Here is a 15,657-nt window from a genome sequence, read left to right on the forward strand (position 1 = left end):
AAATGAAGGAAAATCTGTTCTACAACAGGTGCAATGGCAGCAAAGATTCATAGCATGAGCTATATACAACATCTTATGATATAGTGACATTACATCATTTCTGCACTTTCTCAGTCTTCATTTGCATTTTAACTTTTAATTAGAGAACAGTAACAAAACCAGCATGGATCTGCTCCCTCAATCATAACTCTAATGAGTTACGTGACGAGTTACGTAACTGTCAGCTGGATTTAATACCCTGCAGAGTTAGATGTTTGACAATGGTTCAAGCGTACTGTGTGAAATCAATGCAAATTACTTATTTTCTGCCGATAAATGTGCTTTACTTTCCATGAAAAGAACACAGATTAGGACCCAAAAAGGTCTTTTCTATTAATTTTCAACAAATGGTCAATGAAAGAATGTGTGTAACCTTCAAAAACACGTTAGATCAACTCTTCATTCATTTTATATGGGATTTTCTGTTTTTGCCACCCTGCTACCAAATTTGTGTTATTTTGTAATTTTACAATAATAAACATTAAATATGCATTAAAATTAAACAGACAAATTTCGATAAATGAAAAAATAATGCCAGATGTGGTAACAGGGTTAAAAATTAACAAAGTTGCATTTAAAATGGAATTTACAATCCAGAACTTTTGCCACTTTAGCAGTTACTAAACAGAACTTGACTATAGAGTCTTGCAGAAGAACATTGTAGCCAGAGCTACTTCTCTCTGTTTTTGTCTATGACGAATCACACAGGTAGTGGACTACTCCGCAGCGGTTCCTACAGAACCAGTCTAAATTAATCAGAATATAAAAACCTTTAATATGTGTACCGTAGATGAAGCCAAAAACACGGTTTGGAAAATGGATTCATAATGCATGCTTATTATGTACATTGTGTAAATTTTGGATACAAGAAAAGTTACAGACTGCAGCTTTAAGCTATCAATTCGTGCTTAATAATAATAATACAGTACGATTTTCTGTAAATTAAAGTTTTATTAATATTATATATGAAAAGTATATCTAATACATCTCACACAAAACAATACTTTTTTTTGTTTGTTTTTTTAAAGCATTCCATATATTTGTGGAAAGTGCTTGCTACTTAGGCATTGCTTATTCTCTGTATTGACACTTTGTCACCTGTGAGGGATTTCTGAGAGCAATGATGAAGAAAAGATGAGAGCAGGTGGAACGGACGGATCCGCAAAGTACTGTCTCGCTCTATAAGCAGCCTCTCGTGACGCTTTCCACATTGCCTCTCACAAGAGGATGATCCTCACTTTACTTTGCATGGCCGATTCTCATTTCTTTGGCTAATATGCCATAAATTAATGATAAGCCGTCACCCATGCTGTAGGTCCGAGGGCATGTTGAGGGAGCGGGAGGCAGATAATTTTTCCATTTCACACTTGAATTTTTAATAGCCCTGTTTAATCCAGAAATACCAGACAGAGGCCTGGAGCATCCCTCAGATGACAGACTACTGAAACTAGCAGTATGATCAGCATAGACTAAACACTCTGACTAAACAGATGTAGTTTATAGATTAAATTACTGTTTACAAACAAATGCTCGGCGGCGACACTTTCGGCTTCCCTGGAAAAGAGCATTTGTACCATTCAAATTAAGCTGAAAATTGACAAAATGGGCTGAAACGCCACTTTTCCAAACTATTTTTTGGCTGATATTAATTTTCACAGTGCAACTGCTCAGATATAAATATGAAGCCAAATGTGATATATGAACAAAACCACCATATATGAAAATATTGTGGGATGAATGTGATTTCTTTTTGCCTACATGCAGCTCATACAGTTCTAGATGGTTGTGAAGGAATATACATTCAAAAACTTGCAAAACAGATACAGTATGTATTAAAAATTGCATAAAATGCATGTTGCATATCTAATGGGACTTTTTAAAGATACATATGCAACTTTTATTGGGTTTTAAAAGTGTTGTCGTATGCAGTTGAAGTCAGAAGGTTACATACACTTTGCAGAATCTGCAAAATGTTATTTTACTAAAATAAGAGGGATGATACAAAATGTTGTTTATTTATTTAGTACTGACCTGAATAAGATATTTCACATAAAATACTTTTACATATAGTCCACAAGAGAAAATAATAGTTTAATTTATAAAAATGACCCTGTTCAAAAGTTTGCATACTCTTGATTCTTAATACTGTGTTAATACTAAATGATCCACAGCTGTTTTTTATTTTGTTGTTGTTGTTTTGTGTGTGTGTGTGTGTGTGTGTGTGTGTGTGTGTGTGTGTGTGTTTTGTTTAGTGATAGTTGTTTATGAGTCCCTTGTTTGTCCTGAACAGTTAAACTGTATGTATGTAAACTTTTGAACAGGGTGATTTTTATAAATGCAACTACTATTTTTTTCTATTTTTTTCTGGACTATATGTAAACGTCTTTTATGTGAAATATCTTATTCAGGTCAGTAATAAATAACAAAATAACATGCATGTTTGTATGATCCCTCTTATTTTGGTAAAGTAAACATTTTGCAGATTCCGCTAGGTTAAATCTGCTAGGTTGTCTTATATTCTTGATATGTCATGATAATTAGATTTATATTACATTGTTTAGCTGAAGTACAAGAGTGATTTTACTGAAACACTCACAGAGCAAAAAACAAAAAAACATTCAAGGAAACCATTTAACCTCATTTAGAATTCATAGCTTTTGTCTGTAATTAATTTCAGAAATTTCTTTTTGGCAAACTAAAGAAAAACATTTTTTCCTTATCTTACATTCATAGTGAAGAGAAATGTACTGGCAGCATGAATGTCAATATAGTTGGCATGCAATGAAGTGGGGCCTGTTGAATGGATGATTAACCCTGAATTATTAAAAACTAATTTCCTCATTTGTTTCAGACATTGGCTTCCTTTCACTGTCAGCGAGATGCCAACGCAGCATCGGAGTCATTTAAAACACACTGAAGTGGAAAGGCATTGAGAAGCCAACTTGACAACAGCCATTTGCCCTTCGCCCATGAAATTTCACACAAAACAGCTTAGTGTCCAATTACGCTCACAGCTTTATTTCAAAAGACATTAACGGTGAAACGGAACAAAAGTTTAGACCATAATCAAATACAACCAGTCTATGAGTCTGTTTGGCAAAACATTTAAATGGATTTATGATGTAAATGGACTTATACTCATGGTTTAATCTTTTTAGACTGTGTCTTCTGAGAGACAGAGAATAAAAATTGCATTATGAACAAATGGACAATCTGCCCGGGGCAGAACATTTTCGGACAACAAATAAGACATTTAAGTGCTGTAACTTGAAGCTAAACATGGCATGTCACTAAAACTGTGTAAATCCTATTTAAAAAAAAAAAAGAAAAAAAAAAAGGATCAATTCCTCATGTGGGCTATTGTTTATAAAAAATGGATTGTATCAACTCATGGAGCCGTATTGTTTCATGGCAGCAGAGTAAAAACTGTTAGCCTTTTTCAGACAGGACTAGCTCCTATCTAGTAAAAACAAGCCTCTGCGAATTCTGATTATGTCTGGATGATGGTATATAATTTATTAATGTTTTTTTTTTTTTTCTTATGTACGGCCCTCACAGCTCAGCATCATTTTCTAGTGAAGGCTTTGTGATTGTACATACAGTATTCTTATGGTATCATCAATGTTGGCATTAAGGCTCACTTCTCAAGCGTTATCAGCCATGTGACATTTGTAGCTCAGGTGATTGGCTTAAAAAGTTCTGTGGTTCCATTAGCAAAGATGGCAGCATGCAGGTCACATACTCTGAGAGGGTCATAAGGTATAACCAAGCTCCTGCCACTGAGATGAATGGGAATGCTAACAGATTGTGAACCCGTTGAACCTTTATTATGAATTTAGACCTTTTTCCAACTTTCTAGTTTAAAATAACAGGTAGTTCAAGTACTACCAGCATCCCATTCAATTCATATATGTAGGGTGAATTTGAGTTAAAGTGGGCTTTTTAAGCTTGATTGTACTGTGCTTAGTGGGTTTTCACTTTCAGAACATAACAGTAGTCTTGTATAACTGAATTTTTAGACAAACAGAAATGAGTATGCTGTCAGGTTATTCAGCTCAGAGATGGAAGAAAGGAATAAGAGAGCAGAACCTCAGGCAAGGTTTGAAGTTGAAACTGGAATGTAAAAGATGAGAGGAGCAACATGTAGATGCAGAGTATAAAAATAGCTTTTAAATATGGTCACAATTAAAGTTCATTTAAAGTGTTTAGAGAAAACAAGAGAAAGTTCTACAATATTACATTTTGTCTTATAAATGTTCATCTTATTTGTTTTGTTTTTTGTTTTGTTTTGTTTTTCTTAGCATATTTGTTGTTGCATGAATTATAGTCACAATATATTTTTTAATATGTTCATTTTCATCAATATTATGTTAGATTCCATCAAATTTAATGTCAACACAACATGATCTTTCAAGTGTTTTGAGTTTTACACATATATTGAGAGAATTTATGACTTACAGCCTATATGTTTTTGGGTTTGTTAATTATGTTGTTAAATGCATTTGCTTGATAATATGTGCTAGTAAATATAAAATAAATATACTATAAAATATTATTACATTTATAAATACATGTGTTTTTAGAATTTCTAAGTAAGATACAGGATCATTTGTTGAGATGGCCCACTTTACATGAAAGACACTTGTCTGGAGTGCATGATCTCAAAATGTTTTATTTATACTTTATATCTCCAAAAAAAAAAAAAAAAAAAAAAAAAAAACATTATATGAAATGGAAATATTATATATATATTAGGGCTGTCAATTTTAACTCATTAACTTAATTAACTAGTTATGAAAAAAATAACGCAATTACAATATTTTAATGCATTTAACCCGCTGGCCCTGCCCCCAAATCTTATATTTCATACTGCTGACTGTTGACAAATATGATGCAGGAAAATAACTCTATAAATGCAGTTATGCCCTAAAATTAAAGATATCGGGGCAAAAATGCTCCTGTATGAGTTGTTGTTTCATATTTATATATATCACATATCACACGACATCACACGGGCAACATTTTGTCTGGGGCTGATTTTGTCCCAATCTGTCACAAGCTTAAATGTGATTTAATAAAACAGTTCAGTAAATAAGAAGTTTGATATTGTATGTTTTTGCTCAGTTTTTGCAGAGAACATATTACCTTTGAAGCCACAGCAGAATTGTTGCATGTCTCCGAGCAACACAGCGGTGTTTAGTTTCTAAATGAATCCGTGTTTTGAACGAATCATGTGAACCAATGATTCAAAGGCCCATTCATAAAGAGAGCCATTTACTTAATTCCTGAATGAATCGGCCATTTGAAGAATCGAATGAATGACTCATATAGACATTTACTGCCACCTGCTGGCAGATTTAGTTTCTTATTTAGAGCATCATTTCATTGATGATAATAATAATAATAATAAAGGGATAGTTCACTCAAAACAATTCTGTCATCATTTACTCACCCTCATGCCATTTCAAACCTTTCTTTTGTGGAACATAAAAGAAGGTATTTTGAAGACTGTTGTTTACAAAGCTGTTTTGTTACCAGTGACTTTCATTGTATGAACAAAAAAATACTGAGATGTTTCTCAAATTATCTTCTTTTATGTTCCATAGTTTACGTTAGGCCGTTGCAGCCTAAATGTTTATGTGTAATAAATTCTATGTTCAGTCAAATAAAATATTTCTTTCTAAAGCTACAGTTTGTAATGTCTACTTGATGCTTTCTCATTTAATACAAAAATAGCTTATATTAAAAATAACTTAGGCTCCTCACTTTTCTGCATCTGGATGCTAATTAATCATTCAAATATCCATTATTTATGGGTACTGACCAGCTCACTAAATTAACTTCAAACACACTTGACCTTCCGTAACACCTGCTTTCAAACAACAGACACTCCCACAGAGATCAAAATCAGTACATGAAATCACAGAATAATTGTTGCTCAAATGACGTTAAAAACAATACAGATATTATATATCACTATTAATATGTAAAACTGACAAAACAGAAAAAGAAAGAAAAGGAAGAAATCCCAGTCATAATTTAAATTCAGTGTTTGTGCACATTTTAATGGCACGCATGAAAGGGTTTGCAACATAATGTCTAAAACCCTTGTAATAAGTTAAGATAAGATAAAGTAGAATTTTAGTATATCCTAAGGAAATTACTATGCTGGGAAATGTTTGCTTAAACAACAATAAAACAAGGAATAAACAGTGAAGATACATAGTAGAATAAACTTAAATAAATAAAAAATCAAAGCAGGGAACTCCCTGTAAACATGGGGTCCACCGTTAAAAATGAGTAATTATTTAAAATAAGATTTAAGATAGGAATGAAGCTGCAACTTCAGTTGTGAGATCAGTCAAAATTCAATGACAGGAAAGCTGTGCTTCTGAAATGAGCCCAAAGCCTTAAATTGTCTCCACAGACTCTACAGCTTTTTTAAGCCACACTTTTCACTGCATGAATAGGCATAAATGTCATTTACCGTCTATTGTGCTTCTTTGAAGCCGTTGCGGAAAGATGAGCAATAAGCTCACTTTGTCGTCTGATACGCCTTTAAACTTGGCAGAAATACAAACCCTTAGACAACAGTTCCGTGCCATTCTGCTTGGTTGGTAAGTCTTTTATATTTAATTGCTTTTTATGTAAGTCACACATAAGGTTAAAAAAAAAAGACCAGCTAGAGAGATGTGCCAATTTGAAGATATCATTGTAGATATGCTACCATCAGTTTTTTTTTTCAGTTTTGGAGGAGGTTTAATCAAAGCTTAAAGATACTGTATACTTATGTTATGAAAAAAAAAAAAAAAAAGACTCAGCATCACAGGCATTCAGTGCTGTGGCTCCACAGAGTGGAAGTAGGTAGTGTGTTTTAAAAAAGCATCATGAACACATCTCACTTTATCTCCTAATCTTTTGTTCTTTTGTTGTTTATTTCCTTCCTATTTGCTTCTTTTAATATACAAACTATTTTTTAGACATACTTCAAACAGGAAAGTGGGAGAGACATATAAGAAGGTATTGTTTCTGAGTACATTTTCAGCATTTACTGTCATAAATGTGCATTTTCATGATCAGCCTTTCAAAAATAATCAAACAAAATATATTTAGTAAAATATTTAATTATTAAATAATTTGTTTAGATTCCTATTTCATGTAATAATATATTTTACTGGTGAATAAATGCAGGTATATAACCTCAACAAACATTTGTGTTGTCAAACAGAGAAAGCAAAGCCTTCCTTCATGCTCTAATTCTAATGCATGAGATTTGCTATGGTTTGTGCTGCATCGTCTGTTATTCAGGCGATAAATAATCCAACAATCAGAAGTGTGCTGTATTCAATTACCCACATCCCCAACACCAACACATTAACAAACAAAAAGCACAATTAATTAGAAATAATGGAACAACGCAAAATAAAAAAAGGATTTACTGAATTTGCTTAACAAAAAAACAAAACAAAATAATGAATACATTTTTGACTAGAATGCTTTTAATACACGTAGTTAAGAGGCTGTTTGCTTTTTTATGTCATTACAGCCTATACTGTTATTTTCTTATGAAGCTGTTGTAAATTAACTGGCATGTTTTGTTTCAATACACAGACACGTTTTAAATATTATTGTGTTTAAGCATCCTGTTTACTGTACATTATGACAGTCAGGCAGTGTGACGTGTCACTATGCGCTACTGTTTATGCAATAATATTATTTCCACTGGCAAAAGAGAATAAAATGTCAGCCGTAGCCAACTGTCTTAAAATAAACCTGAAAACATGCTGTTGAAAAGATGTTGGAAGTGTGCAGCTTTGTTTTGCCTGCCACAGGCATCACATTGACCTAAATTATGAAGTCAATCTGTAACTGTTAAGGATGCTATATTCTTACAGCAGCTCGTCTGGGCTACATGTACGAGTAAGTAATTACTGTTTGCCCTATGGAGGGACTAAAGCATGTGCTTTTTTGCATCTTGAATGCTGATAAAAGGATGTTATGATTTTTTTTTTTTTTTTTTTTTCTGGGGCAAAACCTCACCGCTCATCCTGATCCCTGACCCAATTCTGTTGCAGCCAATCAGCACACAGACTCATCATAATTAAACTGTGACTCTCTTATAAATTGTATGATTTTTTTTTTCTTTGTGTTTATTTAAGTTGCTATTTTTAATTATATAGTATGAATGTATATTTGTGTACCACTCAGAAATAATAAAATAAAATAAAATGCTAATTTCAGCCACAACATGAAAGGTTCAGGTTCTGAATTAATCCATGCTAAATCAATGACGCAAGTCTGAGTCATCAACCCAAAATAACAGCTGGACCTGAACCTGGACGCTGGCTGAGCACTGCAAGATTAAAGAAGCAAAGCTTTATAAAGACAGAAAATAAATGTTTTTAGATTATGAGAGTTAATCAGCAAATTATGAAACATTTGTAAAAAAAAATAAATAAATAAATAAGTTAATAAATAATTTTAAAAAAGTTATTAGTGATTGACTGAATATTTAATAGCCTTCATGTTATGACATCTTCCATGGAAAATGTCTGAAGCAAATGATCAATTCTGGGTTTCAAAAGACTTGAAAATTAGAAAAACATTCCACTATGATAATAAAGGATGTGCTGCAGACTCCATTTGTGGTTAATTTCACCTGCATTTCCTTCTTCCTTTTGTCTTTGACATCACCTCTTTAAATATTTATAAAGTCATGGCAATTTACATAAAGTGTAAACCTGCTGATTACACTTATTACAGCAGACGCTGACCTATATTAGCCCACAGGGCCCACATGCACAAACACACACACCAGTGTTGGGGGTAACGCATTACAAGTAACACAAGTTACGTAATAATATTACTTTTTTCAAGTAACTAGTAAAGTAACGCATTACTTTTGAATTTCTAAGAAAATATCTGAGTTACTTTTTCAAATAAGTAACACCAGTAACTTTTTTCCCCATTTATTGATTGATAAATGTCTCCTGTCTGGAAATTGGGAGTAAACATGATGTTACTGTATTCTAGACTAAATGTAAACATGCATTATTCATCTCACTCACAAAAAAACAGATTCAGTATTCCTCAAAATGAATAAATCAGTGGAATGCAAACTCAGAATATGACGCAACCCTGCGATAATTAAATATGTTAAGTAAAACAAATATCCTTTGTGTATTTAATCCCATTTTATAGTGTCTTTGCTGCTGACCTTTGATGATGCAATTCAACCACACTAATAAGAAAAATTACTTTAGATTAACATTTGTGCTTTTTTATAGCTGAAGAGTGATCTCCTGCATAAATGTACTTTTCTTTCAGCCTGAGGTGAATTTATTTAACTTTTGGTGTAAAAGGGCTTTTACATTAGAATTGTTTTATATTAAAAACAAAGAGGCAAGACCCGCCCAGATTTTAAAAAAGTAACGCAACACATTACTTTCCATAAAAAGCAAATAAGTAATGTAATTAGCTACTTTTTCAGGGAGTAACGCAAAATTGTAATGCATTGCTTTTAAAAGTAACTTTCCCCAACACAGTTTATAACATTTCACTTTATTTACCGGCGTTATTTATAAAATAATTTTGTGCTTATCTGTGTTTAACCTAAACTACAAGTAATGTTAATATAGACCTACATACCGGTAGCCTATTAAAATATGATTTTATAATTTTATGCTATATAGACCTACCTCATTACCCTCCACTGGATGTATAATGAGCATTAAAAAGCTACATTAATAAGCTACATAACACACACACACACACACACACACACACACACACAGGAAGAGCAAGTTGTCACTTTCAACACAGATGTATCACTTTGAGTTTGAGGAAACATTATGTATGCATATTATATACTGCAATCACTAGACCATAGGGTCTAGTACTGTCAGGAATATTTATTTATTTAATTATGTATTTATTTAATGTTTTTGAAAGAAGTCTCATATGTTCACCAAGGCTGCATTTATTAAATCAAAAATTAAAACTTTGAAAACTCTAATATTGTGAAATATTATTACAATTCAAAATAACAGTTTTATATTTTAAAATATTTATAATTTTAATTTAATCCTATAATGGCAAAGCTGAATTTTAGCAGCCATTTCTGGAGTCTTCAGTGTCATACAATCCCTCAGAAATAATTTAAATATGCTGGTTTGGTGCCCAAGAAAAACTTCTCATTACCTATTTTGGAAACTGTTGTGCTGCTTAGTATTAAAATTCTCTTAAAATTCTTTGATGAATGAAAAGTTAGTATTTTTTTTTTTTAAGATTTATTTATTAGTACATAAACCTATGTAACTACAAATTATAGTAAAAAAAAAAAAAAAAAAAGAAGTTATAAATGTCTTTAACTGCCACTTTTGGTAAATTGAATGCATCTTTTTGAATAAAAGTATTAGTTTCATAGGGGGAAAAAAAATAAAACAGAAATGACTCAATTAGAAATTATACACTTTAGCTTTAGCCATCAACTAACCATGCTGTTGAGACTGAATTACAATCACATAGTCATTGAATGTGGGTGAGTCAGCATCATTTTATTCAGCTGTGTGTACAAAATTAAACATAACAGAAATATATACAGTTAACAAATATCAAATGCCGAAACATACACATTTACAATCTTGATTTCATTAAACACTGCAGAATGTATAAACCTTGTTTTCAGAGAATGTGCGCACCAGGATGCCACATAACATGCAAACCTCAGGTTTGAACTTTACAGCACCACTGTATGAGGCCATAAGGCAGTGATTTGCATTTAAATTGAGACATTAACATTAAATAATTTAATGTCTCTGTTGACTTTAATAGGCCGTTCATTCATCAGGCTATTATTAGATGGAAAGGTGCAGGTAAACCTGACTCACAGAATGACTGTGTCAGCGCTACGGGACATGAATGAGAAATGCGATGTATTGGAGACTTTGTACATCAAACACCAGCAACGTGCTGATGTTAAGTGACGTCACGATGCTGCTGAAATAAACTTTTTTTTTTAAATCTCGAACCCTCTGGTTGTTTTTCCCCTCTGCATATAAGGCTCTTGACAGCAGGAATTTGTAACGAAAGAGAAGAACAGCCAGGAGGCATCCTCTCTCCCTTGCCTTTTCCTACCTCATGGGTTTCTCTTTTTATTCTTTGTGCATGTGTCGAGCTGTCAGGCAGAATAATATCAGCGTTTAACACAAAGGTGTGTGCATACGAAGAGCCTGATGCTGTTCCAGAAACAATAGTGGAATAGTGGAATTTGTAATGACCTATAATTGCTGTGACTTTGGAACACCAGTGTGTTTTGGCAAGGATGGCCTTTCCTTATAGGCTTCAGGCACAACACTAGAGAGACAGATGCTGCGACTTGTATTGGCAGCGGCGGATGCTCCCATAGAGTGTTTTTCCAAAGCAAAACAAAACATAAAAACAAAGAAAGAATAAATAAATAAAAATCAGGAGCGCTCGCCGAGCAGTGAGTCACAAACTTTCGCAGTTCTCAATAAATCCATTGTACTCCATGTGTTTTTCATAAAGTCAGCATGGTGGTGCATGTGAATTTCTGTGCCTACCCAAATATCCTGGTTTAAAGTATTGATGCATTCTGGGTAACGTCACAGGCCGCTCCTCGCACAGCAGCCGAGACTTTAATCTTGTTTTTTTCATAACGTTATCAGCAGATGCAGTTGTTAAAACAATGTAACACAAGCTAACAAACAGCAGAGAAGTCGTGCAGGTCTATTCATAGAGCACCATTATTCACTGCCAGTGGCCTCTAAAATTAACTTTACGCTAACAGGAGAGAGCAAACAGAGATGATACATCAAGCAGGAGTGGATAGAGTGATGTAGGATGGATTGGCAGATGGATGAATGGAAACAGGGGAGGAGAGCCAGACTCTGAGCTGGCACAGGTGTTTATCAGTGATGACGAGCGAAGGTCGAGGGAAGGAATGAATCATTGTACTTACAGACTCACTTCTGCCTACTAGGACACAATTTTATAATGCTCAGAAAATCTAAAATTTGCCCAGTGAAAAGTTTTCTTTCTTTCTTTCTTTCCTTTTTTTTTTTTTTTTTAGTTGACTGAACCAACGCATGAAAACATCATAATACATTTGATGTATAATACACAGGAAACATGCAAATACTTACACATACTTGTGTCTTTGAAAAACAACACTACAGCCAGTTATTTTACATTTTTGTTTTTGATGTGATTTCGCCCAGTGCCAGTTTCGACACCCCAGGTTGCCAGTTGGTGGAAAACACAGCGCATTAAAGCCACATGAACTGTCATAAAGGTCACAGATTCTACTCGACATTCTACTGCCGAAAACCTCGGCATCCATCTAAAAAGCTCTTTGACCAGAGACATATTAAAACAGATAAACCAACTCCTAAACTTGCAGTGTAAGGCATTTCAACCCTTAAATGTCAATATTACATACTGCACCTTTAAGAAATTAAAGCTTTTATTCAACAATGACAAAGTGCTTCATCAAAAGTAACAGTAAACGATGAATCTTTGTCCACAGACGTGTGTAGAAAGCTCAGCAGATTTCTGCAGTATTGCAACACCTATCATTCATAAAGATCTACTTCCCTCAATCTCGTTTATTAAATACAGTGGTTCATTTGATTATGCTTTCAGCTACAAATAAGCGTGCTGGACACGTCATTCCGGTTGACAGATTTTACCATATTTAAATCACCTTTGCACAAAATCTGCACAGACATTGCAAAAAGTCAGCATAGGCTGCCTAAGCAATGAGACAATGTAGCATATCAATTTGTGTAGCAACACAAATAGGAAATATAATATATAGGTGTTTACTGTATGTGTTAGATTTGGTGATTTGGGTTTGGAGATGTCATGCATATTCAAGTATGTATCTTAATGTGGAATTCATCAAGATACTCTAAAACATACTGTTACAGATTTCTAAAGCCACACTAAAAAGAAATGTCATCTAACGTCTCTTTGAGCCACAGCCTAAAATTAAACATGACAGCATCTCATAGTTTATTCTGCTACCCTAAAAACAAAATACCACCTGAGTGTGCTCTCTCAAGACACTGACAGTTCTAAGAATGAAGATCAAAAACAAAAGCCCTTTTTTCTGCTCTTATGTTCCACTTGGGAAGTCAACACAGTTTCCAGTCCTGTTTGGTCAGATAGAGCCTCGGTTTAAGAAGTGTGTTAAGACACAGGGTGTCATGAACCTTTTTTTCTTCTTTTTTTTTTTTTTTTTTGAGGGCCCTGACTTACTTGATGATCTAGATGAGATGAGACCTGAGGAAAAGGAAAATATATTGTAGATATATACATATGTTTGCTGTATAATTGCGTTAAATTTGTTTACATTTTTAAATATATGTAATTGTTTGTATATATGTAAGTAGCATGGTAAAATTTGTTAAACAGCAAAGAGTCATATACACATTTAGCAAAGTAGCTGAAAGCCTAGTCAAATTTGCTACAATATTTAATAAATGAGAATAAGACTGGGGGAAGTAGGATCCTTATGAATGATGGCCGATTGTGCAACTCTGCAAAAATTTGCTGAGCTTGCTGCACATCTGTGGATTCAGATTTCATTGTGGGCCTACTTCTAAAAATGTAGTGTTTCTGTACATCTTCACACTGGCTACGCAATATGTTGATGTACATACAGAATTGTTACGTTATTTTTCCGTGATTGAGGAATGGGGCTTTCAATGCTCCAAAATGAAATGAACAAATTAAATGAATGAATGCAAAGTTTGATATTGAAACTTTTTTTTAATTATTTATTTAAGAAGACATTTTTACACTGTAAAAAAAGTTTTTACCAGTTTCAACTTAAAAACTTAATGTTAAAAGCTGCCTTAAAATTTTAAGTTAAATCAACTTAAAAGTACAAGTCATTTCAACTCATAAGTTAAATCAGCTTAAAAGTACAAGTCATTTAAACTTATTTTATTGTAGTGAGTTGAAATGACTTGTACTTTTAAGTTGATTTAACTTTTTAAGGCAGCTGCTGAACTTAAGTTTTTAAGTTGAAATTGGTGAAAATTTTTACAGTGTAGAGACATTATTCACTCAAAATCCACTTGTTACAACATCTTGTTAACACTTTACAATAAGGTTTCACTTGTTCATATTAGTTAACACGAACTAACAATACTTTTAAAGCATTTGTTAAACCTTCTTAATGTTAATTACATGTAATTTTACAATATTAAATTGAAAAGTTATATCTGTACATTTGTACATGGGCACTTTTTGTTTCAGTCAGAATGAAATCACTGAAAAACTGATGAATCCATAATGGCTGGGTTGATGTGCTCATTTATATGTCTCATGTTTCAAATCAGATTTATTATCTTAATATTTCAGATAACAAATTTAATAACAAACTTAATATTTATCTATTTCAGGCTATGTGCAGTCATGTTTAAATTAATTAGGCAGTAAAAATGCTTATTGCTGTGCCCAAAATAAGATGTCTGCAGATGAGAGTCCAAAGCAAACACTTTTGCCTCAATAAACTCCTAATTTGCAAGGGGTCATCAGATTCCCATTTTCCACACGTTAATATGATTCTTTAGGGTTTTAACGAAAAGTCTATAACATACTTTGATTAAAATTTCTCAGTGGTAGTGTAAAACAACATCCATTTTACCTTGTCAAAAATTGTCAAAATCAGCTCTTTTCACAGCAACCCATTTTGTTACATGTCTCTTTAAATGCTAATGAGTTCTGCTCACCCCGCCCCTCTTTTCTGTGGGGTGATGAGCCTGTTTACTTCAGATGCATTTAGTCAGATTTAGCTGCACTTAGCCACTAAACTTGCTAACTTGAAAATTATTAAGAAAGATACATATTTGCAAAGATACATTAAAAAAAAAAAAAAAAAAAACTGGATCATGAATTATTTTTTTGTGTGGGGGTGGGGGGGGTACTGTCTACAGCTCACTCAGGGTGGATCTAAGGTAAGATGGCAGTGCCAGTCAGCTATCGTGGGAGCAGCCTTGGTATGTGTGACGTCACACAGCCAAGAATCAGACAATGGCTTGATTTGAAATATATATTATTTACAGGGGTTAAAAAAAAATACTAAAAAGTTAAAAAGTGATCTAAAATATGGTCTTGCAGAATAAGACATTGGTATGTGCTTTATAAGAACTAATACACAGTCAATATTCCAGTAATATTCTACTTAATAGAGAAAATTGGTACTTAAAGTGTTACTCTTAACCCTACCCAATACCTAAACATAACTACTACAACAACTACTTACTGTCGAGTTTAATGAGGTGAAACTCTATATTAAGTGTTTACATGTCCTATTGAATGGATTAGGAACGGTTTCTCCCACCCCTCTCAAACTGATTGAAATTTCAATCCATTTGGACATTTTAGTTCCAAGTTAACGTGTTGACATAGAGCATTTTCATTCTGATTGGACTCATTCTCCAATAAACACACCTATTAATATTAGGTAATGCACTAGTGGTAACTAACAGGACCTTATTGTAAAGTGTCACCAAAATCTTTGAATGGGGAGTGACATCTCTGAGGAAGCAGTACGTTAATGAGTAGTACAGAACATCTCTCCCTTTC

Source organism: Labeo rohita, chromosome 2, assembly GCF_022985175.1.
Source record: "Labeo rohita strain BAU-BD-2019 chromosome 2, IGBB_LRoh.1.0, whole genome shotgun sequence".
Classification (NCBI taxonomy): Eukaryota; Metazoa; Chordata; class Actinopteri; order Cypriniformes; family Cyprinidae; genus Labeo; species Labeo rohita.